At 40.7% G+C, this 27,673-nt stretch overlaps 1 protein-coding gene across 11 annotated transcripts in view; it reads right to left on the reverse strand.

Moving 5' to 3' along the window:
* The window catches only part of EYA4 (EYA transcriptional coactivator and phosphatase 4), a 311,548-nt gene that overhangs the window by 255,245 nt on the left and 28,630 nt on the right, over positions 1–27,673 (reverse strand). For 9 of the 11 annotated variants that reach the window (XM_053222227.1, XM_053222228.1, XM_053222229.1 and 6 more), the window contains exon 1: positions 17,131–17,253. The exons of 1 other annotated variant lie outside the window; for it this stretch is intronic. The gene's annotated coding sequence lies outside the window, so the exon portion shown is untranslated. Of the gene's footprint in view, positions 1–17,130; positions 17,254–17,484; positions 17,606–27,673 lie in introns of those variants that run through there. One more of the 11 variants, XM_027056851.2, reaches the window with a different exon arrangement.

A 27,673-nucleotide genomic window follows, 5' to 3' on the forward strand; every position in this document is an offset into this window, starting at 1 on the left:
GCCCCGCATCGGGCTTGCTGTTGTCAGTGCAGAGCCCACTTCGGATCCTCTGTCCCCCTCTCTCTCCGCCCTTCCCCTGTTCATGCTCTCTCTCTCAAAATAAGGAGGAAAAAAAAAAAATCCAAGTAGAATCACATTAACAAAAAAAACTGTCATTATAGCTTCTAAAAATCCAAAAACGTTTTAAGGGCTAAAGATCTAGGAATTCAGAAAATAACAGGTCTAATAAATTTGGTGGTGGTGTTCAATCCCATATTGTGCACCCGTGTATGTTCTGTTATTTCTTTGTCCTGGGATCTGGAGGAATACAGAAATAAGTGAAGTTTATTTACAGAGTGCTCATATGAGTCTGCAGATACAACATTTGAAGCTTCTTAGCTCCAGTGAGGAGAATCACCTCCTTCTTCCTGTCTTCATTTTCAATTCTTCCTTATGTATTAGTTTTTAAATCTATCATTCCGAATTTCCACTCTAGTCTGCCCATCAGAGTCACAAAGCATAAACTGAATCCTGCTTTAATATGTAGGGTAGATACTAAGAGAGTGCTACCATTCACGTCACCTCTAAATCTTTTTTCCTCAAGTTAAGTACCTCTAGTTCATAAGACCACATCTTTAAAAAAAAAAAAAAAAGTTTTGTTTCCCAACAGGGATTATGGGAGAATTCACTCAGCCACAATTGCTAGGAATGCATAATTGCCTAGGAAATGCATTAAATGGAAGACCGATATCAACTAGGTCATAGTGCATCATTATCTTTAAACCATTCAATTATAAATGGACATTAAATTAGTACAGATCAGCATTAATGTATACCAAATATCACAAATTAATATCCAGACAAAAATGAAAAGGAAACCCAATTAGCAGAATTGGAAATTAATGGGAATCAGTTTTCAAAGCAGGAAGAATGAAAGACCTTAAGATTCTGTTCATTCGCTTGTTTGTTACAGACTGAATTATACTTCAGGAAAATCATAGAAAAGACTAATGTTTAAGATACTGGAAAGTTTGGTTTGCCTAGGACTTGGACGTGCCTGGGCTTGTTTGTAGAATCTATGGGTTAGGCTCCCAGGGCTCCAAGTGTTCTTGGGCCTGAAGAGCCTCCTGGGAAAGAACTCTTCCAAGGAAAGAGCTGGTGAGCCATAAGCTGGAACTGAGTTTCAGTCCTAAGTCTCAGAGCAGCAAGCAAAGAACAAGAAAACAAACAAAACAAAACAAAAACAGTGTCCACTAAACTCTGTAGAAAAGGTTGAGGGCAGATGGCACCCCTTTATATTATTTGGATTCTCTGTTATAGGGCACTGTATGGGAGGGGGCGGAGCGCGGGAGGAAGGTGCTGGATACTTTCCTTATTTGACATTACTTGTGGCACCAGCTGTTGAATCAAGGAGAAGTGAGGTCTGCCCCAGAGAAATACTATTTCCTTTAAATAGGACTCTTGCAGCTTGGAGAAAAAAAAAAAAAAAAGAAAAGAAAGGGAAACAAAAAAGAAAAGGGTGAAGAAAGCTTGGGAAAATACTGGTTAAACTAGGAAGAAAAAGATCACAATAAATAAGAATTAAAAATGTGAGATTTGAAACTCGAGAAAATGACAGGGAAGCAGGATAATCTCCCCTCTCCTGATCAAACCAAATATAAGAGATTGTAGAGATGTGGACACTGGTCCTTTCCATACACCTGATGGGTAATATGGTTTCTTCTCGCCACCACTCTGCTCCAGGACTAACTAGGGCTTCAGCCAAGTTCTTGTTCAAGCCCTTGAACAGAATGTATTAGCTCCTAAAGAAGCTTCAGGTGTTCCTCACAGATATTACTGTGGCCCACCCCTGAACAATCCAACCTATTGTTGAATGCCTTAATTTCTCTTTCATGGTCATGAGAAAAAAAATACAAGTTTCTTCAAAGAAAATATCAAAGATAGATAAATTCAAATATCATTCACACTCCCTACATCAAGATTGTATCTTGCAAAAACACTGATTCCTATATAATGTATAAACTAAGAAGTGAATGAATGAACCAGCAAATGAATGAGGAAACGCTCCTCAGGCACATGTCAGGAAATAGACAACTTGAATCTCATGAAATTGTAGGGTGAATCAGGCAAACAGAATTGTAGATTTCTATGTCTACCATGACTCAATGTATGGCTTTGGGAAAATCTTGTAATTTCTCCATACTTCAGTTTCTCACCCTATAAAAGGAGTATATTGCTTGAAATTTAATTCCCTCACTGCAGTGAAGGTTTTGATTCAACATTTATAAAACGCTTTTTAGCTTCCCTGATTAATAGGCAAAATACTGTGGTAGTTCCATAATACGGTTTCCAAAAAGTATAAAGGTAACTAGTCAAATCTAATGTAAAATGATACTTGGGAAAGAAATACCAGTCATATTTATTACTTCTCCATTCCGTTTGCTAGGTAATAAAAATTACTTCTAACAGAAAAAGTATCAAATTAATATTTAAGCCAGTTGAAGTGTTATCATCATAGGTTTACCTCTGTTGGGGGGGATGGGGAGTTGTTTTGTTTTTCCAGGCTGCCCCACATGTTTATATGGTACAGTCAGGAATGTTGGGCATGGTTTTGAAGGCCTCTGGCGTATTCGCTGGTTTCTGGCATTCTAATGCACTCTACTCTTATAACCATAAAAGTACTCTTGAGTGCTTCTGGAAATATATAACAAATCCTTAATCAATTTAAGAGTGTTTTAACTGCATACATGAAATTTCTTGGGAGGAAAATGTTAGCTATTCTACACACATATAGTACTTAAGTTAGCAAGAGAGTTCCTTCTCAAAGGCACAAAGCAGTTTCCCTGTAGTAATATAATTTTCAGTTTTATGTGCGTAAGTCCTATTGAGTCCCTTGGAATAACAGGAAATTCTGCAGGAAAAAAACCCCACAAAAATTGATAGCCATATTTATCCACTGCTAGAGGAATAGGTTAGCTATTTTGAGTTGGATTACTCTTTTAAGATAATAGATAACTCTTAAAGGTTAACCAGAACTTGTAAGAACTGACTATTCTGGAAACAGAAGTTTCTACATAGGAGATTCGAACAATGAAGTCAACTGATTAACATACTTCATCTTAAACTTCATGTATCACATTGCGGTAGTCAGGACTTGAGTAGCAATTTTCTGGATTTTGAGACATTAAATTTAATTTTCACATTAAACAGATTATAACATTTCACAGGTTTACAAATTAGTACATTGATATGACAGTTAATATTTTGGCATATAGTATTATTTATCAACATACATTCAGGATGGAGTAATCTCACTTGTAATAATACATGTCTATCCTTTTCAAATACATGTTAAAAAGCTACAGCAATATATGCGAGGTGCTTAGAATGTGCCCCTGGCACATAGTTGGCTCTTAACAGAATAATGATACGTAATTCCTCATAAATTCTCATCAACAACATATGAGTTAGAGCCACTTCTCCTAATAATTCTTATTAATGTTTTATGGTACTGAGGAAAACCAGGTCACGAATAGGACATATATGCATTTTTCTTCCTACCAATTAGTTAAAGAACTATGAATAAACACAATAATTACTCACATAATTACTCATTTAACAATTCTTAAATGAGATATTAACTGTATATAACATAGATTTGTTATATATGGGGTTAATAGAACGATTTGCTCTTATCACTAAACATTTCCAATTAGTGTTTGAGTCTCAAGGAATTTACTACTATTAGCTTTCCTATGAATTAGAGCACAAATTACTACAGTGTTAAATTGAGCATAACATTTTGCCCACCTCTTTTATGAGGGAGATGTAATAAGCATCATCATAGGGATGCAAGGTGTTACAACTTCTTGGAAAAATCTTTCGGGACCATCTATGCAATATACACATATTCTTCTGCCTATTCATCCTGCATGTAGAGTTTTACCTCCAGGAATTTGGGGGAGATATACAGAGAATTATATAAAAATCGTCACTGCAACACTATTCATAATAAGAAAAAACTGCAGGCAACCTAAGTACACACCAAGAAGGGAACAGTTACATCGTAAAACATACACATAAATTAAATAGGAGTACCCGGAATTATACGTACTCACGTGGGAAAGTATTCAAGATACAGGATACCAAAATAAAAACAAACGTAAAATAAAAATAAGTTACCACCTCATATAGTTCTTACATTTACATATGTACAGGAAAAAAAAAAGTCTGGAAAAAAAAGTCTGAAAGGAAGTGCACTAGAATAAAACGATTTACCCCGATTTGTGGAATCTAGAGGAAATGAATAAAGTGAAGGACATCCACTTTTGGCTTTAAATACATCTGTGTTTTTTAACTTTTTATTACAGTAAAACATACACAAGTACACATTTCAAAAGTAAACAACTGATACACATTTATTAAATAAGCACCCCGTGTCATCAGCAATCGGACCAAGATAAAGGCCATTACCAGCATTCCAGAAGCCTCTCTCCTTCCTTCTTCCAGTCATTCCCCTCAAAAATAATTTCTATCATCTCTGTTTTAATGTGCTACCCAACGTATGAATTACTTTTCTTAAAAGAAAAAATTGATTAAAAAAAAATCTTGCTTCAGCAGCACGAAGGTCCCCTTTTTGAATATTAAATACACTCAGCAGGTTATTCAAAGAAATCAATTCAAAATATGTTCTGAGCATCTTCAGTGTCTTTTCCTGTATGAACTGGGTTATTCCTTGCAACTCCACGAGGCAAGAGGCAAGTACTGTTATTACTCCCCGTGTCCACATCCTGGAGCTATGGCCTACGGCAGCTCAGTAACTTCCCCAAGGTTGCACGGCTGAGGAATGGCGGCAGGGCCTGGACACAGACAGACTGTGGTCTGATTCCAGTATCTGCAACTCCTTGTCAGACATGCCCGAAGGAAAACAAAGGCAACAATTCAGAGAGCTGGAAGCACTGGGGTGTCTCCAGGAGGAGGTCCTCTTTTTAGCTTCTTTCTGAAGACACCACTTAACGTCCCTAATCCATTCCCCCCCCCCCCCCCCCCGCCCCGCTGCAAAACGGAGAGGTAAGCTAAATTCCTCTTCTGATCTGATTCTCTGATAAACAATGTGACTTACTAAACTATCCAGCAAATATGCTTCCTCATGATGTAGTGCAATCACATACTGCATTCAGAAGTGACTCATACAAGGAAATAAAACCACAATTTTTGAAACTATTGGAAACAATCGTTTTAATTTAATGTTATTTTTGGACACGGGAGGGTTTTTTTTTCCCCCTAAATAAGCAAGTTGGTGGTTCTGAAGGGTCTTGCTCATCTTTTTGTGGAAAATGCCTAAAAACAAACCACCAGAAACTAAACAAAAAATTTTCCTTCCTCAATTGTGCCTGAAAAAAGACCTAATTTCTCTCACCAAAAGGCCACACATACTTTAAGACACATCTGGGATTTCTGGTCCCCATATTTTGAAACATTGACATAAACAAATACAGAACATGCTTCCTCTCAGATGAAGTCCATAATTCTGAGGGTTAAAAATTCTTCAAAATAACATGCAGTGCATCTCTGCAGAAAGCAACCAGAGAGGCCGAAGTTTGTTTTCGGAGGAAAACAGAAATACAAAGACTATTAAACCTCGACTAGAATCTGTCTTTTTAACTTTGGTGTATTCAAAACACCAGTTCATGCCAGATAGATCTTTTCTTCTTCTAGAAAATAATAATATCTTAGTACAAATGAAATATCAAATAAGTTATCATAAAAAACCACCACCACCAATAAATGTGTTTCTTTGACCATGAGAAAAAGAAAATCAGTTTCTAAACGGTAAACAGGATTTTCTTTGTAGCCGTCTGGCTTTGGCTGTATGTCCTGTGAAGACATGCATGGAATAGTGCAGTTAGTGAATTTCCATGAATATGCCCAGGTCCTGGCACTACAGTGGGGGAAAGATATGATCTCTATCCTCAGTGAGTTCAGGATCTCTCTAGAAGAACGATTCACATATAATCAGCCACAGCACAATGTGTTTCGATATTAACAGCCCCAAAAAGGTGCTATGGTATTACAGAGTGAAAAGAATGAATTCTGCCTGAGCCTTAGGGATGGCTTCCCAGACGAGGTGACATGTGAGCTAAGCCTTGAAAAGGTAGCAGATTTTTTTGTACAGGTAGGCAGCAAAAAAGTAAGATGTGAGAAGGTTGAGATAGCTGGGGCAGTGGAAGACAATGGGGGGAGAGAATACCCCGGGGAGACAAAAAGGAAGTGCCTAATTGTATTTAGTAACACAGAGCATTCATAAAAATATGTAAGTCTTACATTAGGACCCATTATACAAAGAATCAACCTGAGAAAGTAGATATGTGACCTGAAATTCTTGGGGGGGGGGGGGCGGTTCCCTAATTTATGAGCCCAGGAAGTGTTCCTTCGAAAAAACCAAACCTCTGGTTTGTTGGCTGTTCTCCAATGAACAGGCTTCTTATTCAACATCAGGTATAAAGCACCTGGATGGAGTTGAGTGTTGCTACGCCTTCTTTGGACTTCTTGTCAAGACAGGGAGCAGAACTCTCCTCCACCATCTGAAAACTGAAAACTCGGGGCGCCTGGGTGGCTCAGTCGGTTAAGCGGCCGACTTCGGCTCAGGTCATGATCTCGCGGTCCGTGAGTTCGAGCCCCGCGTCGGGCTCTGTGCTGACAGCTCAGAGCCTGGGGCCCGTTTCAGATTCTGTGTCTCCCTCTCTCTGACCCTCCCCCATTCATGCTCTGTCTCTGTCTCAAAAATAAATGTTAAAAAAAAAAAAATTAAAAAAAAAAAAAAGAAAACTGAAAACTCATGATTTAAGCCCCTAACTGACAACCCCCCAACTCCCCTGGAATGACCCCAACTGTCATTGAGTGGCTCAGAATCCAATTCATCTTTCTGCTAACAAGTGGCTGAGCAAGGTCCTTCTCCTCTTAGAAAACAGAAAGACATTTTGGCCACATTCAGTATGCTATATGCATAGCCACTTTCCCCTCTTAAAAGTACATTTCAAAACTTAAAGCATAAATCAAGGAGAGGTATGAGACAGACAGACAGAGTACGTTTTCAGGTTCTTCCGCCCTGCCTGCTTGAGCCTCAATTAGTAAATGACATGAAATCCCTAGGTCAGTTTGACTGCTTTCAGGTACCATGATTACCTGCCTAATATAATTAAAGTAAAACCACTAAATTAGATAATACATATGTGTAGAATTTCAAGTATCTTTGCAATTACTAATGAGATGAGAAGAATTATCTACTGTTTAGACCTCATAGGAGTAGGAGTCGAATTATATTTCTATAACTATTTCATACTTCAAAATACGTTTCACATTCAATCCAAAACTCATGTAGGTCGTTCTCCTCTCTCACTTTACATTAGCATTATGTTCCTTTTTGTTCGTTTAAGTGATCTTCAAACATCTTTCATATAGGCTAAACTAGGCAGAGGACAGAGGTGGTACTCAGACCACAGTCCCATTTACTTACATTCAACTACACAGGAGGTCACAGATAAAATGTCTGTCAAAATTAAACCTATAGAATTAGAACTAAGTTTGGATTTGGTGATTCATCACAGGAGTGCTTAATGCAATATTTTCATTTTCACTTTCTTCGGACTGGACTAATGTTATTGAATTCAAGATACTGAAATTGTGGTACAAACTGAAAGCTAAGACATATTTCATTTGAAAAGTTCTCATCGGAAATGAACAAATAATTGTATTAAGTATTTTAATCTTAGGCAGTTTTGATTATAGGAAACTTTATTTTTTCTGGCACTACAGTAAATACAAGTTTCTTGTGACTGAGTTATTCATCTGTGGGAAAAACATAGGTAATTGTCATTATTAAAAGCGAATCAACAGTATCTACTAATAAGCAACAGTAAAAAAAAAAAACAGACGTAAAGGTGAGTCAGAGAAATATCTACTTCCTATATACTTCCCTGGGTATTCTGCTCTCCCTACTCATATATTATTCCCAGAAAAAAAAAAATATGCTAAAAGTAGTCAATCCGTATAAAGCCTGAGGCACCTGCTGGCTTAGCTGGTTGAGCATCCGACTTTTGATTTTGGCTCAGGTTGTGACCTCAAGGTCGTAGGATCGAGCTGTCAGCGCAGAGCCCGACGTGGGGCTGGAACCCACAAACCGTGAGATCATGAACTGAGCCGAAGTCGGACGCTTAACCTATTGAGCGACTCAGGCGCCTCAATAGATAAATATTTTTAAAAGTCTGTGTAAAGCCTATCTGTAAATCCCATCTGCGTACAGCTTATCCATCAACACAACCAATAAGAGTTGTTTGATTTTGTATTTAAAGTTAGGCGGAAGGTACGAAGAGTCTTGACACTTGACTGAAAATAGAACAATCCGCTCATGCCTGGGAGTCTCGACCAAATCAAGTGATCTTAAGATCTACTTTGGTCATGGGTTCTCAAATGGGGACAATCGGCTTCCGGAGGATGCCTGGCAATGTCCGGGGAGATGCTGCCATTACTCCAGGGAAGGTGCTGCTGGCATCTAGTGGGTAGAGACTAGGAATGCTACTCCACACCCTATAATGCATCAGCCAGCCATATACACATGCCAACAATCATCAACCCCAAATGCCAATAAGAGCTTGAGAACACCTGAGACTAATGTCACACTATGTGTCAACTGCCGAGAAACACTGGGCTGCATATGCTAAGGGATTCAAGTACAACATCCATATGAGTACATTTTTCTTAGGACAGGTGCATCTGGAAGTTCCAGGTAAGCAATAAAAACAGAACCTCGACTAACAATTATTTTAACTTCCCTTCCTCCCTCAGCCCCACTCTGCTATACACTCATTACATCTGAATCCAAGGACTGAGTGATAAATTCTGAAACAGAGTGTTTATAACCCCCTATTGTCTCTGCAGAGATAAGAGTCATAGCAGTACTGGGGGCGCCTGGGTGGCTCAGTTGGTTAAGCATCTGACTCTTGATTTCGGCTCAGGTCATGATCTCATGTTTTGTGGGTTCAAGCCCCACACTGACAGTGCGGAGCCTGCTTGGGATTCTGCCTCTCCCTCTCTCTCTTTCTGCTCCCCCACTCAAAAGTAAATAAATAAACAAGCAAACATTTAAAAAAAATTAATTGTTTAGGGAAGTTGGAGAGCCCCATAAATCAAAGCCTTAAAAAAATCTAGAATACTGCATGTGGAAGCACTGGTGAAAAGAAATTCTGGGCAACATAAATGGCCAAAGCCCAGTTTGGGGCCCCTCTAATGTCTTCTCTCAGGGCTCCAAATACAGCCTCAGCTTTGCCAAGATCACCCAAGAATGCCAAATTTGCATTTGGACCACTGCAGACTCAAATTATAGTCCCCAGTCTATGACCCCCAAAATGACTTCCAGCTCTAAAACTCTGTGAACATTTTGGGTGACCTGATGAAGAGTAACAATCATAATCATAGCAGCTAATACCCTTATCCGACACCATTCTAAATACTTCACATACACTTACTCACTGAATTGTCATCAGAACCTCACAGAGTATGTTCTATTCCATAGGAGAAAACTGAAGCAAAACCAGTTTAAGTCACATGCTTATCATTCCAGAGTCTTTAGTGTCAAAGCTGGGGTTTGAACCCAAGCAGCCTGCCTCTATATTCTTTGTACTTAATCATTATGCTATAAGAAGAATCAGCTCCCTCGGATTTCAAGTGCAATGAAATACTCGTATCTTCAAAGATCTTTAGGATCCTTGGCTGACCCACTGGACCACTGACTTCTCAAGAGTCATGAGGGAAATAAATACATTTCTACACTCATACACACATACCTATAAGCTGGGCCTAGATTCAGAGTCGTAATTCTACTGGGCTAATACAAAAAATCCCTGAGGTTGTTCTTAAGGCTGTCCTGCGTCTCATGGTCACAGCTACCCCGCTCATGGGGCCTCCCAATCTCATGACAGACGATGTCCAGTCTCACCATCACTGCTCTCATCCCCATTTTCCTTACACATTTCACTCCACAGAAATTCACTCCACAGTGACCCCTGCTCACTGGAAATACGGAGATGAAAAATGCCAGTAAGTGCATCAAGTAAACACACAGGTCTAGAGCAGGATCTGAATTCATGAACTCTATTACATGTCAATGTGGCAGGTGCTGGGTTGAAGGCAGAAGCTGGGTGCTTTGGCAGCAAAAAGGAAAGAAACATCCAACTCAGCCTCTGGAACAGATGAACTTACCAGAAGAGGTAACATTTGATGTCTACAGTCTTAGAAAAGAAGTAAAAAAGCAAGCTTCAGGGGCAGAAGAGCTGTCTTCCGGGTAGAAAGAATCACATGCACAAAGCAATGAAGTGGCAATGACGCGGGGTATTTCTTTGAGAACTACGGTTCTCTCTACTGCTAGAGATTCCTGTGACCAGCTGGTGATGGAGGAGAAAGGCAACCTGAGCAATAAGGCTCTCGGCACAAAAGGCCTTGTACTCCCTGCTAAGAATTTTGGAATTGTCCTAGAGGCAACAGAGAATTTTTCTGAAGCATGTTGAAGTGCAAGAGGTACCTGCTAAAAATTGTCAACAAATGTGATTGAACATCTTATAGATAGGGAGGAGAGTCTTGGAGACAGGTCCAGCATCATCCACGATGGTCCCCCAGGACCAAACTAAAGACAATATGACTAAGTGTATATAGGACATGTGTACACCCAAAAAGCTAATATGATCATCTGAGAATTAAACCCGCGACCTCGGTTATCCCGGTTAACTCACTTATTACCATTAACCATTCCTTGTGAATGGTATATGCCAAGAAAAAGTAAAATGTACTAAAAGAGACTAAAAGCCCCAACGTCTCCAAAATTAATACACGGTAGGGAAAAACCTATTCATTTCACTCTAATTTTTACATGTCTTGAGCAACACTGAAAATGAAAAAGCACTTAAAAATCATGTATGGGTACCCATAATTTTGTTAGGTATCTTCACCAATGAAGACTGTAAAATCCAAAGGCAATAATTAAGGAGAGAAAATGGACCTAAATTACAATTCTTCTTGGGTCAACTAAGAAAAACAAAGCAGCAACATCATCTGAACACCTAAAGATTCGTGTAAACAAATTTAGTAGTATTGCTGTTCTCGACAGAATTTTTGAGGTTTGCATTCCTAAAATACCTACTAGAAGCAAAGTTTGAGATTACAGAAAATCTGCAAAAGGGAATCTGAACATGACTCACCCACTTGTGATTAAATCTGGCTAGAATTACTTGAGTCATACTCATACATGAATATACATTTGCATTAAAATATAAACTTTTAAGTGAAAAGCATTACCTAATTCAGAGACCTGCTGACTTCCCCAAGTTATCATCACTTTCAACACACTAGGCACATCAGGTTAGAAGTATTCAATCTCTTAGTGAGAACATTTAGTTCTTTTCAAATCCTTTAACATGGGGGAGATCGGAGTCAGAGGTGAACTGTAACGAATAGATCACTCTGTAGGGTACATGCAGAGGTCTGTGAATTGTGTATGTGACCTTTCAGAGAATAAGCTCTCCCAGTATGTGGTACACCCACCTGATTAAGTATAGAATTTCAAATCGAATGCTATTGCTTTTGTGAGTAGAATTAAACTTAATGGCATATGAATGTAAACTTTTATGATTTAATTGTAGCCTTCACTACAAAATGTCCCTTTCATTTTAGGAAGAAAAGAGGAAAGAATCACAGAAACGGCAGCAATAATTTACGTGAAAATCTAAGGGCATGTCAATTTCTGCCACTGCTGATGTTTCTTCAGAAAGTCATTAAAGGAAAAAAGATACTCTAATATAGCAAACATTTGCATGTAAAAATTCAGTGTGCCTCATTCAGACCTGGACCTTCGTGTGGGAAACATACCCGCTACTTTTATTTTCCAAGTGCTAAACTGAAATAAAGTGGCAGATTGGTTAAGAAGAACATTCCAAGTAATACTAGGATGGGCAGGCATGCCTTTGCCCACATATTACACTGCAGATACTTTGTGGTATTTGAGAGTTGTTTTTGTTTTGTTTTTTAGTGGATGACATTTCAACATGTTATACAGCAGGTACTCTGAATGGGCCCCTTTCTCAGAGGACCTTTTTTTCAGAGATTTTCACACACTCAAAGACCCTCAGAGAGACTGGGAGCGGGCAATGGTTGCAGGGCAGTGTTGGTGAGTGGTTCACGGGCCACCCATGTTCTGCTTCATTCAGGGCAGTGAATATTCCTCCTGTGGGCAGAGTGTCAGTTTTCACTTTAATAAAAGGGTCTGTGGCTAAATACATACATAAATAAATAAATGAAAACCACTGTGTCAGTGAAACAATAAAGTTATAAAACAGATTATCAACAGCAAAGCAAGTGTTCACCTAGAGAAAACCTTAAAAATATAGTCTGATATGATATCCATGCAAACTGAAAGTGTTTCCAAAATATGAGTGACCCATTACAATTTAAACTTGCCTCTAGAAATTCATCAAGCAGCCTTTATTAGTGTGTTCAAGATAAATGTGTAGATTTGAGATTCACAACCAGCATTCAGACTTCAAACAACAGCAACATCATAACAACAACAACAAAACCAGTAACATGTAACAAAATCAATAACATCTAACCAATGGATAAGGCTTGAAAAGCAAAGGAAAAGTTGGTACGTAAGTTAAATATTAAAAAGACCTGCTCATAAGTTCCTGACATTTGGGAAGCATTGTAGGGTAATAGTTTCTCTAAATTCAGTCATTTGCCACCAACCTCCATGATTTGGGCTATTTTAGCCGAGCGCTCACTCACTGTTACTTCATCCGTTTCTTTAAATAGGCGCTTTCTAAAATTTAACTTGCTTTACATCAATACTTTTTCTGTCCTTTTCTTCAACAATATGATCTGTGAAATTATAGGTTCAATATGTCACTTTACATATTTTTCTAATACCCTTAAATAAATACATAATTAATAATACAAAAAATAAAATGTCTGTTCGGAAAGCACCAAAAATGAACTCATATATGACTGTTGGGAGCGACTGCCTGATGCAGCCCTTGAGAATCAGACCTCTGAGGTCCGACTGCAGAGTTGGGACCCTGGCTCCACTCCATTACATGACTGGGTCTTAGTTTCCTCACCTGTAAAATGGGAATAATAAAAGTACCTAATTTATGGTAGAGTTGAAAAGATAAAATTGGTTATTCCACACTTTAAAGTAACGCCTCAGTAAATGTCAGCTATGATGCTGTGATGAGAATAACGACAGACATTGACAATGGGAATGATTTACAGGGAAAGGAAAATGACAACTTTACAAAAACGAATCTGACAATTTCTATTTTCAGATGTATTTTAAGATATGAACATGCCTGAGAAAATATACTGTAGGTGTGAAAACTCGAGATGGCTATTCAATACTAGTTTAATGCAACTTTGCATTGAAAGTATTCCAATGTGATCACAGCAATCAAACTCTGCCTCAAATTTTCACTCTAAAAATATCTACCCGTGAAAAAAAAATATTAAAAAAATCCTAACACGATAATATCAGTCTTTCTCCCATAGCTCAAAGGTGCATTAAAATAAATGCACTTATTGTCCATAAATAAAAGCTTCAAAAATGAGTATGTTGTATTAAAATGTTTCACAGAGAGAAAAAAAAAAATAGAATTCCTGACGTTTTAATATGGTGTTATTCATCAGCCATGGACTGAAATCTCAGGGTGAGAAAAGGGCCAGGCCAATGTTGAACGGTTTCAAATATCAAACTATACTATTATGTCAGTGACCTAAGATCAATTAGCACCTCTCAATGACAGAAAAGGTTACAGTGAGATCCAGAGGTGCACTCTCTGAAACTATTTTAAACTACCATAAAAATGTGGTTTTGATAACTCAAAATGGTTTCTATTTTTAAATTAATGCATTTCATCTCTTTTTCTGGAAGACAGAAAAGGAGTTAGGGCAGTAAGGGTAGTGGTATTCACTTTCAGTCCTCTCTACTAGCAGAAACATAGCTGGATACATGGTAAGAATCACAAACTTCAAGAGTAAAATGGCGTATCACCAAGGCATATACTAACGTGCAGTGCCAGGAGTAATATTAGGTGACAGTAATGTTTACAAAGTCTTCAAACCTCTTAAAAGCAATCAAAATTGCTTGCACTGCTTTTGAATATGTGTTTCTTGTTTATTTTCTTCCACTCAAGTTCAAAATAAATGATGCCAAGTTTTGCTCCACATACAATTCAATGAATATTCAGGGCTCCCGTGTTAAAACACATCTAACTGAATGCAATATTACACACACTGCAATTAAATACACCACTGCATCTCATCCATTTCTAGAACAAATGCCTAAAAGATCATGTCATTTCTTAGTTCACCAGGAAACATTCATGAGAGAAGCAGGTACATTGCAACTGTCCCGTCCATTCCTTCCCGTGTTGATTTCATTCACCTAGTAACCATTGTAATAAAATCCCCCAACTGTATTTCTGAATACAATTAGTTTAAGACACTTTATAGGAAGACACATTATAAGAGTTTAGACTATGTAAAAATAATACCCATTTAAAAACAACTGTCATGGTTACATTCTCACCGGAAAAAGAAGGTCTTTGATAAAGGTTTGTTCAGTTTTTCAATGAGAAGATTCAAAACATCTTCTACTTTTGATACCACGCTTTTCTGTTTGTTTCTTAAATGAGGGATCTGAAATATTTACAACCAGACAGTACCTAATTTTAGGTTTTAAGTGCTTTAACAGCTCCATGAAATATGATCAGCAGCTGCAATACAGAACTATGGTGAATAAACTCCTTATAAAGGGGGCCTGTTTCTACTGAATGTTCAGTGTTCCTGCATTTACCTAATAGGGGGAAAAAAAAGATAATGAAAAAACATAATAAATACCTGCACTCTTATTACTTAACATTTCACTAAGTCTTGAAAAGGATTATCTCCCCTCTTCTTGAATTCTCTATTAAAATGGAAGGTTTCACCGGGTGAAATAAGTTAACCTCATTATTTGAAAGTTAGAATTGGAACTTTCCGACATCCCAACTCTTCATAACAATCGCTACGGATCTTCTACTGTTCTGCTTTTCTAAAGATTCTGGATAATTTCATTTCGGTGCATACATTTTTTTAAATGAAATACCAAGCCACATAAATATATTTTTAGACATGGCATCAGTCATTTAGAACTTGCAACAGAGATTGAAAACATGAAACTGGACACTCTATTTCCCGTGGGTATGTAAAATTTATTTACACCCCAAATCACAACATAAATAAAAAGGAAACTCTTAGAAATGGATAACTTGATTTCTTTTTTTTTTTAATTCAAAGAGGTTTCTTAAAAGAAAAAATGACAAACTACTCATCTGCCAAACTCCCTTCAAGAAACTTTTATGCAAAGACAAGTTTTTCCACAAGCTTCTACAAATCCTCTAGAATGCAGCATCTATATTTTCTAATAAGAATAACGATTGCTCCTGAACCAATTTCTTCTTGTACAAATCTTATGTTTTATTTCTTTAATTTTTAAAAATTTGAACACAGTATTTAAATATTAGCTATAAACAGTTACTTAAAGCTTTCCATTTTGTAAGAGAAATTAAGTATCTAATAGCCACTGAAATAATTCCTAATAAAAAACATAATCAAGTCAGTCTTCTTACTTGTTATAATTGTGAAACAACCTCTAATTATAAATACATTAAAATGTATAAATACATTAAAATACTATTTTTGGGTAACTGACAAAGAAAAACAGGTTTTTCAAAACTACACTGATTTTAGACCTTCACTTGTTCTGAAAGACAAGGTTATGTCCCTACCAATCAGAAAAAAAAAAAAAAAGGAGTTTCCAAATAATCTAATTATGTTACTTTCAAAGCTGTAACTGTCAAAAGTTTAAACTTTCTTTCTTGAACAGTCATTTCTAAAAATTGGTTTAGCTCTGAATGGCTTACAACTTTTAATCGGGTGGAACAAACTATTTTTATGGTTTATAACGACAATAAAAATGGATGCGGTTATATCTGCCTTTGGTATTGTTGCCATAAAAATCAGATTCTGGCAGTCGAGCTCCACACAAAGCAGTTTGTCTCTTGTTACTACTGCTACTTATTTCTTGGGATAATGTTATTTTAAAACACACACACACAATTGCCTTTTGAGCGCAGTCCCCCAAAACGCACCCACCATACCAGGTATCAAGTATTTTGTTTTAGGATTCTCTCCCCGCCCCCTTTCCTGGTTTTTGGTTCTTCAGCTACAAGCTGGCCACAAACATTATAACAGAAAAAAGAAAAAGAAAAAAAAAGGCAACGTTTCTGTTTAAAACCAAAGTTCTGGAAACGCTATCAAGTGCAATCCCTGTCCTGGGGGTGTCCTGGGGGGGGGGGATTAAAAATAAAAAACAACCCAACAAACAAACAAAAACCATCCTCAACTCCCAATCCTGCCAGTCACCTAAGTGTAAATGAAACTCCAGAAGCTGCTAAAGGTGAGCCCGCGGTTGTTAAAAGCTCCTAAGACTCCCACCTAAGTCCCGAAGGAGCCCGCACAGAAACTGACAAATGCAGGAGGGTGCAAAAAGTGGCCGCTGAGAAGAGGAACAAAATGCCATATTCGAGAAGATCTGTTTCGCGACATCAATTACGTTGATCCCAGGGTGCCAAGCCAAAAGGGGTAAGGGAGAAAGAAAACTGTTAAGTATGAGCTCTTAATGTGAAACCTAACCTGTTGGTTCTCTGAGGTATCAGATTTTGGAAGTGTCTGTAATGACAGCCAGGAAAGCAAATTAATGGCCAACGGCCCACTGGGTTTGAACACGAGACTCCTGTTACCTCCTCACAGATCAAGTACACAACACACAGACACGCACACGGAGATGCTCCACGTGGAACTGCTCTGAAACCAAAACACACGCCCCGTCGCTGTTCTGCACCCCTGGCAGGAAGGGCCCAGGGACCTGCGCCTTCCTCCTCCGGTCTCAGGTTAGGGATTCATGAATGACTGCCCGCTCTGCAGTGCAGGGGAGAGAGGCGCGGGAAGCGAGGGGGCAGGGGACTGTCTCCAAACACTACCCTCCCCCCCCCCCACACACACACTCACCCCAAGGACGAACCCCGCGAGCCTTCAAGAGAAGGGGCGAGAGGGGTGATGGGGAGGAGAGACACTGCCACCCCAACCGGGGACTGCTCTCCGGCTTCGCCACAGCTCTGCCGTGGCACTCGGTCCGCAAACTTCCTTACAGCTCCAAGTTGTTCCCAATAATGCTAGCTTACAAAGAGAGAAACATCTTTAAAGTGCTACTAAACGAAAGTTCTGGCTGCTGGGTGGCGCAAAATAACACCAGCACACACGCGGTCTACTTCCGAATCCCGCTGAACCACACGCTAAAACAGAGAGCCGTTTCCAGGGCCACAACCACCCGGGACCCCAGCAAGCTCTGAAACGAGAGAAAACCTGCTCTCCGCAGCCAGGTCCCTTCGTTTGGAGAAGTTATAATCCCTCCATGGCATCCGCGTCCCGAGCCAATGAACGCGACTCCTCTGACAAGGCGCCTCTAATTTCACGGACCCTGGCAAGCTGCAGGAGACATTGGGTCCACGCCGCATAAAAACTATTAAAGTGGGATGGCCGCGGTTTAAAAGGCCCGTTCGTGCCTCGAGATCGGAGCACAAGCCGTGAACGTACACACGCATCCCGAATCGTGACAATGCCAGGAGCCCGGGCCCTCCACCGGACCGGGTCAGCATCCTTGCGTCAGGCTTATCTAGGGGGATCATCCCAGTAATAAATGGCACAGGAAGGATGTAGGGGAGACCCCGTGGCGCGCGCCTCGGCGAGCCGGGGGCGGGTACAGGTAGGGCGCGGCGCACCCCGTCCCGCCACCGCCCCGCAGCGGCCCCGCAGGCTCGGAGAAGACCCTCGGGGCAAGGGGCGTCCTCCCGGGCGGAAGGCTCCACTGCAGCCCCGGCGGCCTGGGCCTCGGGCGTGCTGCACTCCGCCTCCGGACGCCCGCGGGAATCGGCGCCCACACGCCGCGCGTCCTCCGTCCCCGGCGCTGGGCGTCCCCGGCGGAGCCGCGCGCACTTCGCCGGGGAGAGTCCGCAGGCTCCCGCAAAGCGGGACCCGCGGGAGGGGACGGGGAGAAGGGACACTCACCTCCCGCAGCCCGACCGCCTCGGGATCCGAAGTTCAAGTGTCTGTCCCAGCCGCGGATCCGTGCGTCTGTATTTAGGTATTTACTCTCGTTCTTTCCAGTGTCGGAGTTTCCTCTTCGCGCTGTGCCTCTGGTGAAAACAGGACATCCCCTTCGGCCACCCACCCCCACCCCCCCACCCCCGCCAACAAATAGCGTACACTAGTGGGGGAGAAACGGGGCGGGGGGAGAAGCCGGCTCCGAGGGGGAGGAGGAAAGGAGAGGAGCCAAAACTCTGGACTGAGGCAGGGGAGGGGAAAAGTGGAAGAAAAGAAAAAGAGAGCGCGCGCACAGCCACCGCGGTCGCCACTGCCCAGCTTTTCCCAAAGCTCTTTGCCCCTCTGAACGGGAGCGACAACTTCACGTGGACAGGCTCGAAGTTTTGCGCGGAAGCCGGGAGCCGCGGAGCGTGCGCCGCGCGGCGGGCAGCCTTGCACTTGCGCGCGGGGTTGGGGGCGGGGGACGCCGCCGCCGCCGGCGCCCGCGGCTACTGGAGGCCGCCGGGGGCCCCGGGACCGGCGGCGCGCGGGGACCAACTTCTTTTTATTCGATCTCGGTGACTGTCTTTTGTCATCGTTCGCGGTCCCGCGTGGGGACCGCTCGGGACCCTTGGCGTCCCCGGCGGCGCCGCAGTAATCTCCGCGCCCTCCGCGCCGCCCCCACCCCGCCCCCACCGGCTTGGCGTCGGCCGCTGCCACCCGCGACTGAGGGGAGGGACCCGCGGCCGCACTCCCCTCCCCGGACGAGGGAACCGAACCGCTGTCTGCCCCCACCTGCTTCTGCGGGGCAGCCCACGAGTTGCCTCCTACTCCGCAGCTACCCAGTCCCCGGGTGTAGGCCACTTCGGGCCCCCGGCCGGATTCCTTTCCACTTACCCCAAGGGAGAAGACTGAAGGGACTTCTACTTGCAACCGCGTAAAAGAAAAACCAACCTACGCCAATCGGAAGGGAGAAAATACCCTTTTCGGCGAACATGTACGCTAGGAAGGAGTAAGCAGTCTGGGGGGTAGGCTTTGCTGAGCAGGGCCTGGGCCCCTTCCAGCGCTGGGCACAGGTATAGGCATCCCTCCCAGACGCCCAAAGGTCAGACAGCGTCAGAGCTTCCCCAGGCACATTGCTGAAGTGACATTTCATGCCTAATCCTTCTGAGCATGCATTATGCACCCACATAGGATTTAATATTCTATGGGAAGGTATGTGTATATCATAACCAGAGGCCTCGGCAAAGTAGACAATAAACAACACATAAATTTTGCATCCATTTAATCACCTCTCTCCGACGCCTACCGTCTATTTTAGGAGCATCTTCCTTAATTGTCACATCATTATAAGTATTTTCATTTATTGAGAATTTACTGTCAGTGACTATACTGGTCCCTTCCGGTAGGTAGGTAAGTTCATTTAATTTTCACAGTTCTAAGGCCGTTATTCCATGGTGGTTATTTAAGCCCCACTAAGAGATAAGGAAACCGAGGCCCAAAGAAACCTAAGTAACTTTCCCAAAGACAGCCCAGTGGACTCTAATCAGAAAGCGAATGATTAGACAAGCAGTTCCCCGCATTGCCTTAGATGTGGTGGGAGAGATTACGAGGTCACTAGTAGAATTTACCCCTATTCAAAGAAAATTTAATGCGTTTTAATGTTTTCTCAACTGAATTATTTTCTGCGAAAAGTTCAGAACAAGATTTCCCCTTTGTTTCTGCTTGGTCTCTTGCAACTGACAGCAAGACCGTCAGGTTCAAAAGCAAAAACCCATATCGAATTCTTGTAGTTACAACTTATTTTTTCATCAGTGGGGCATTACCCACAACTATGAGCCGGCAATGGAAAAAGTGAGGTTGTAAATTTAAACCGATACAGGCACTCATTGCCGCTCTCGCCACTCACTGGGTCTGGATCTTTCCTGCAGATTGATTTAGATTTGCCAGTCACCAGGTTCCCTTCTCTGCTTCCTGAAGTGGAAGGGGTTCTGGTGGTGGATTTGGTGCAAAGAGGATTTGGGGCATGGTCTAAAGCACATCCTGGCCTGTAGAGGACATCAGTTAATATATACTTAAGTCAGAAATATCAATGGGAAGATGCTAATTACCTTTACAGATCTTATCTTCCCCCATTTTACAGGTAAGAAAACTAAGGGGTCAGAATTTGTAGCAGCTTCCTAGTAAATGGCAGACCTGAAATTCAAACCAGCCTCTGTGTAACTCAACGACCACTGCCAGCCACTGCGATGCTATTATTATTAACCGAGTAGTCAGAAAAATAGTAAATATTTTAGTGTAGTGTATATGTTTCATGACTATACCAAATATCATGTAAAAGGTAAATGCAGTGCTGAATTGAATACGCTCCTCATAAGACCACAAATTTATGAATTTTATTTTGGTATAAAACATTGTGTTAGTCTGACCTCTAAATAAAGGTGGGGAGATGCACAATTTGGATAAAATAAAATTTCACACAAATGTAATTTTATATTGTTCGTACAAATATAATTTTTAGCATTTTTTTTTACTCCCTCTTAAAATCAAATTTTCGGCAAGACTGACCTTGCTTTCAATTTACTTTGCTCCCACATGATTTTTTTGTACATTTTCATAAGAATGTATTTACCGGAGTTATTTTTAGAAACCTAGAATTATATCAGATACTAGCATTCAGCTTATTACTGTCTTCCAGTCCATCTAGTCTTAAACGTACACGTATTATATGGACATTAGTGATATAAAAAGTCGTATTTTAGTCCAAGTTTTAAATAAGAAATTGAGCATGGGAAACAAAGACTTTTAAGGCTGTATAGGTGAAACGTATCAGTTGTTTAAACAAGCATTATTTCCAGCATGTCTATTGAGTGTCACTTTTATAATTATTGCTTGATCACCTGTAATATTATTAACTTAATATTTTTCTTTAAACTATTTGTATTGTAAGTTTCTGTAACAAAGGAAACTTTTTATCATCATCATCATAAATGAGAAATCAATGTAATTTACCATGAATAGAAAATGACCTTGCAAATGAAATAAATTGAGAAATACTATTTTAAATAAATACATTCCTCATTGTCCTTTAAGCTCCCCAAAACATATTTCAGGCCTTTCCTTTCCATTATGGTAAAGAAATGTTGAGTCTAAGATGCTTTTAGGTATTACTTTTAAAATTCTGTTTTTATTCAATTATTGATTTCCTTGCCTAAAATATACTTGAAGTAACTAAAGTTGAGGTGTCTTTTTGAAATTAATTTATTTTTTATTGTTTTTCTTAGTATCTTACTTGTGGTGAAATTCAAACAGTTCATAAGCGCACAATTAAAAAGCCAATTTACTCTCTGGAGAGGCTGTCACAGTTGCTCATTACTCTCCCCTGCCCTCTGACTGGACTACACTCACACTTCATTTTAGGCCTTAACCTCTGAGAAAGAAACGTTCCAACTGTTGAACCTCGAGACATGGCAGCATCTATTGGCCCAGTCTGGTACTGCAGCAAAGTTCTGCAAGGCAATGAAGGGGAGAGGAGACAGCAAAACAATAAGAAAGGGCCAAAGAGCCTGAAAAGACAGGTGGGGAAATTCCAAAATCTTCTGGAAAATTTGGAAGTGATTCATAAATACAGACCCTACATAATATGAATCAGGCCATCAGAATATCCATAAATATCTGACTTAATCTGACAAAGGACATTTGTTTGGGAGCAAAAAATATTGTGACTTTATAGTGAAAATTGGTGGCATGTAAGTTTCTCTTACTAGCAATTCCTCTCCCACGCCCCCCACCCCCACCCCTGCACGCAGGGCGGGATGCTTCTACAGTTACCTACTACTATTTGTTTATTTGTCAAGGGTGCATAGTACTGTTTTGGCATTGGGTTTTATAGAAGACAAATTAAACAAACAAAGCCCTCTAGGAGCTCATAATCCAAAACATAGTTTTTACTTTTATTTAATTCAAAAGCAACCTTAAGGGAAAACCATTCTATCACTTTAGTAAGAACAAACATTAGGCTAAGAAAAGTTAATAAGACACTGCATTCACCAAAAAAAAAAAAAAAAAAAAAAAAGAAGCCAGAAGACTGGATGCTTATAGAAGCAATCCCAAAATTGATCTCTGGACTTACTCCAGTGGTGTACCTTTGAACTCCAGCTGGTCGTGGACACGATTCTTAAAAAACAAAGTTATTCAATCGTTTCTCAGTAAATGCTAAGCAAACCCCTTGAGCTTGGGGAGAATGGCCTTTCAGAGGCCAGCATCATTATGAACTAGGTTTAACACTGTTTTACTCAACTAGCCTACCAATGACAAACCACGGGAACAAAGGAGGATAAGACACAATTGCCCAGGAATCTAAAGTGCTATGCTGCTGGTTTACTAAAATCTGTAAATAAACACACATTCTGAGTAATTTTGTGCAAACAGATCAAGCTTAAAAAGGTTTTTACTGGTTTGTGAAAGTGAAGAAATCAGATCTGCAGGGGACCTGTTGGGTCACTCTCTTCTGCTGGGCTCTCTACTAAACTTCCTCATTCTTGGCAATGTCTCTAAAGAAAAGGAAATAAGTGCACACTCTCTGGGAGACAGCTTCATTATATTTGCTTTTGAATTCTCTCTTGAAAGTTTTTCTCAAGTTAAATCCTTTTAGTACCATACTATGCAGTTCTACTCTATCTTTCATGTTTACACCCAACCTTCAGCTGTTTATAAACAGATATCATGCCCACTTGTAGTCATCTGTGAGCCACGTTAAACAAATGTAAGGCCTTTTAATCTTGTTTCGGCTCAGTCTCTCCAACCCCTTAATCATTCTTATTGCTTGTCTCTGAACTATTTCCAGTTTCCTAGATGTTCATTTTTGTTAGACGTATCCCACATTGAACACACTATTCCAGGTGTGGTCTCATTAGCATACTACAATGAGCCCTTTCGTTTTGTTTTGTTTTGTTTTGTTTTGTTTTGTTTTTGTTCTTCTGTGGCCTTATGTTTTGGCTCCATTGCAAATCACCCCCAACTTATACTACTTTCATATTCTAACAAACTTACATGTAACTTTTTTCTCTATTCTCACTTCAAAGTTTCTTCTGGCTTATTGTAATAGTCTTGATTTCTCAAGTACTTCAAATGCCCAGTTTTAAATGATAACAGTAGTCAATGCACGAACAATATCACTGTTGTCCTTTTTTATTTCATTGGCTTCTACCCACCTACATTTCAAATTAGGAAAGACCTAACTGATCTATTTTTTATACACCTCTTTATTATATATCCTTATGATGTTCATCGACTTATAAAGAATGTCCGCTAATTATAATTCCAAAGTGCCCAGGGGTGCTTGGGTGACTCAGTTGGCTAAGTGTCCAACTCTTAATTTTGGCTCAGGTCATGATCCCAGGGTCCTGGGATGGAGCCCTATTGACAGCTCAGAGCCTGCTTGGGATTCTCTCTCTCCCTCTCTCTTTCTGCCCCTCCCCACTCTCATGCACATGCGTGTGCCTTCACAAGGCATAAATACATAAATATTTTTTAAAAATACATAAATACTTAAAAAATACATACACACACACACACACACACACACACACATATGTAAAATTCCAAAGCGCCCAAATGATGGAGGGCAAATAAATCAATTTGACAATTTTAATGTAATTCATTTGGCATGGTTTGCTCCATTACCTATTTATCTTATAAAATCTCAAAGCTAGGAAGACTGCTAAATTGCAACTATCTATTTAGACTGAATATTTTTTAATGAAAATGTTATAACTGAAAATTGTAAAGAAAATTTTCTCTTTTTAATAAAATTGCTTATTTGAGAAAGGGAGAGAGAGAAGCACCTTCAAGCAAGGAGGGGGCAGAGGGGCTCAAACTCACGATCTCTGAGATCATGACCTGAACCCATGTTGGATGCTTAACCGACTGAGCCATCCAGGTACCCCATAATTGTAAAGAAAGTTTTCTTTTTTTTAAAGAATTCTTTTGATGTTCATTTATTTTTGGGAGAGAGACAGAGAGTGAGCAGGGGAGGGGCAGAGAGAGAGGAAGACCCAGAATCTGAAACAGGCTCCAGGATCTGAGCTGTCAGCACAGAGTCTGATGCGAGGCTCCAACTCACAAGCCACGAGATCCATAGCATGACCTGGGCCGAAGTCTGATGCTTAACCGACTGAGCCACCCAGGCAGGCGTCCCTAAAAAAGCTTTCTAATGTCCATTCTTTTAACTGTGTTCTAGAACACAAACATTTAGAAACAATGTCTTTATACAGTGTTTTCCAATTTCAGGTGTATATTCTCACCCTGTCCCCAACACACATTAAAATGACTTCCGGGTTCACCTGATTCTTTTATTCTGCCACCAACCGTCTCAAAATAAGTGGCCAACACTCAGCGCATCTACTTCTCAACCTCATTAAATCCTAGAAATCTAGCTTTTCTCTCTTTTCTTCGCAGAGACTGCTCTCTTTAAGATCATCAGTGGTCTCCTAATGGTCATTTCTTCTGCATCACCCTTGACTTAGGGGAAGCATTTGGTATTCTTGACAGCCTTCTGCTAATTTTCAGTAGCCTTCTCCTCTTTTGACTTCCATGATTCTGTGTTTATCCCCTGACTGTACTTCCCTAGTTGATACAGATTCTCTTAATCATGCCTAAAAATAGACCTAGACATAAGTTCTCTTTATTTATGTTCTCTCTTTTACAGTTTCATTCACTTCTGTAATCCCTTCTTTCACCCTAAATGGGCAACTTTAGGACATAAATCTTCTTCCTAAAAGTCTGGGCATCTCACACTGAACATACTTAGAGCTGAATACATCACCTGTCCACTCTGCCCCTCCCACTGACTCCCCTTCTTGACTTAATTTTGTCACTGGCACCACCTTCATAGAGGTCCAACACTTAGAGTTAATCCTTACTCTCTTTCTTACCTTCCAGGTACAGTAAGTCAACAGGACAAGTTTATTTTGCATTGGCAAAATACCTGTCCTTCCATTTCTTTCTCACTGCTGCCTCCCCAAGCCAGATTTTACACATGCCTCTTCTGTCAGAATTGCCATCCTGCTCCCCTAGGCTCTCTTCCGCTAACCCATTAGACAGAGATGTGAGTTTTTCTTTCTCTAAAGTACAGTTCTTCTCTCAGCTAAGAAAACTACAGTAGGTTTCAAATGTCTACTTAATAAAGTGCAAACATCTTAACCCAGCAGTGAACTGCCCAGAGCAGATGTGGCAAACCAGAACTTTCCATCTTTCTCTCTCATGCGTAGTCCCTTGTATCTAGCAGGTGATCAATATTTACTTACATAAAATTTTCTAAAGTTTATGTATTTTGAAAGAGAGAGAGAGAGAGAGCGAGCGAGAGAGAGCAGGGGAGGGGCAGAGAGAGAGAGAGAGAGAGAGAATCTGAAGCAGGCTCTGCACCAGCCGCATGGGACCCGACACGGAGCTCGAACCTACGAACCATGAGATCATGAGCTGAAACCAAGAGTCAGACGCTTAACTCACTGAGCCACCCAGGCGCCCCAGATAAATACTTACATAAATTAATTAATTACTTGAAATTCGGTACTTAAATGAAGGATGATCAAATACTTCAGTTGACCACCTCTGCTTGCAGTAGAGCAGAGAGTAGTCTGTATGATGGGAATCCTCCTGCCTGCTTAATTTGCTTTTGGGTAATGCCAACTCATGTAGGATCCCCTTTGGGCAATTTGATACCCTGTAAGCCCAAAACAACTTCCCTCTTTTATATTCTTTGTACTGTTTCACATTAGCAGAGATGAAGTGTTCTGCCTGTGTCCTACAGTTCAGGATCTGTGACGAAGCATCCCAGCGTCATGACCGAATTTCCAAAGCAGCTATGAGCTCAAAACAACAGAGAACGGGACACATGGCTCAGGAGGAGAGTTTGAGGACCACTCACCAAGGCAAGAGAGGGAAGGCTGGGGTAGAGACAGGCAGGAGGAGAGGGATTCAGGGTGACTTCCTTTTTTTTCCCTCGATTAGTGTGCCATGTAGTGCTGGGGATCTAATAAGCACTCATTATTACACCGATTAAATGAACTTATTTGGTTGGAGACTCCCTGCTAACTTGACATTAACTGAAAGTGGACCATAGTTACCCCATCTGAAATAAAAGCATGAGCGCACATGCCTTTGTTTCGAGATGAAATGGGCTAGTGCAAAGTGCAAAAAGCTCCGTGGTCTCTAAAGTGCTATATACTCATGTCAGACGAAACCTTGGGGAGGTCTGTGTGCTGTTGCTCCTTAATCCTGCCTCATTTGGACAGTTGAGTGCTTAAAATACTGTAGCATTTTTCTCTTTAACCTTCAAAGAGACAGTCTAAATAATAGCCATGGATCTTTTGCCCCCATTGAGCCAGCGAAACAATTTCAAAAAATAGAAATCCATAAACACTTCTAATTTTCCCCCAAATTGGCTCTATTGCCAAAAAAAATGATTCGTAACAGCAAGGACCGATGCCACCGACAACATCAGTCTTGAGGACCTCAAGAGCCTGGTGGTGTTGCCTAGTTTTCATCCTGGGTTTCAGGATATCAAGTTCCTAAACCCTTCTTTCACTGTCAAGCCCTTTCCTCAGTCCTGTTCACAGACCTGTTCTTTGGTGAATGGCCCCACTGACAAGTTCCTCATTGAAACTTTCTTCTCTCGGCTTCCATGGGTCAGCGCTGGACTTGGTCACCTCCGGCCCCTCTGACTCTTCCTTTATCTTTCTTTGAATCCATTCTGGCCATTTAAATGTGGATGTCCCTTAGCATCTGCTCTTAGCATGCAAACATGCTTACTCAATGTAAGGAGGTACAGCGATGAGCCAGACATAATCGCTGTCCTCAGAAAATTTCAGTCTAGAGCAAGAAATAGGGCAGTTAAAAATAGTTATTACATGAGAGAGAAAGTGTCAAGCTCCTTACGAGAAACATTGACAAGCCTGCTACTTTAGTTCAGAACAGAGAGAGAGAAAGAGAGAGAGAGAGTTTGCTTCCATCTGAGGGAAGAAAGGAGGTAGCATTTGGACCCTGGCCTTTAGACCAAGAAGAGTGTTTATGCCTAGGAATATGTATAATTCTATACAAGAAAAACAGAAGCCATTGTCTGTCCCTTCCAGCCACCCCCAGAATAAGATACTCCTCTCCTCGTGTTCCCTTACCTATTAATGGCACCAATAACCCCCCAGCCACCTGGAGGCACAAATGACTCCTTTCATTCCTTAACCCTGTTCATCCAATCAGTTGCTGAATCCTAGAGGTCTCACTTCTGTGATAAGCTTCGCTTTATCCCTGCCCTGGTATTTTTTTTTTTTAATGCTAACTTAATCTCTGCCTCGTTTACTCTCACATATCCTATTTAAGTAGCCATACAATTGGTTTTCCCATTTCTAATGCCTTTCCCCACTTCTATCAGATTACTCATTTTACAACACAGTTCTGTCCATGTCACTACTTTATT

The sequence above is a fragment of the Acinonyx jubatus genome, chromosome B2 (assembly GCF_027475565.1).
Source record: "Acinonyx jubatus isolate Ajub_Pintada_27869175 chromosome B2, VMU_Ajub_asm_v1.0, whole genome shotgun sequence".
Lineage (NCBI taxonomy): Eukaryota > Metazoa > Chordata > Mammalia > Carnivora > Felidae > Acinonyx > Acinonyx jubatus.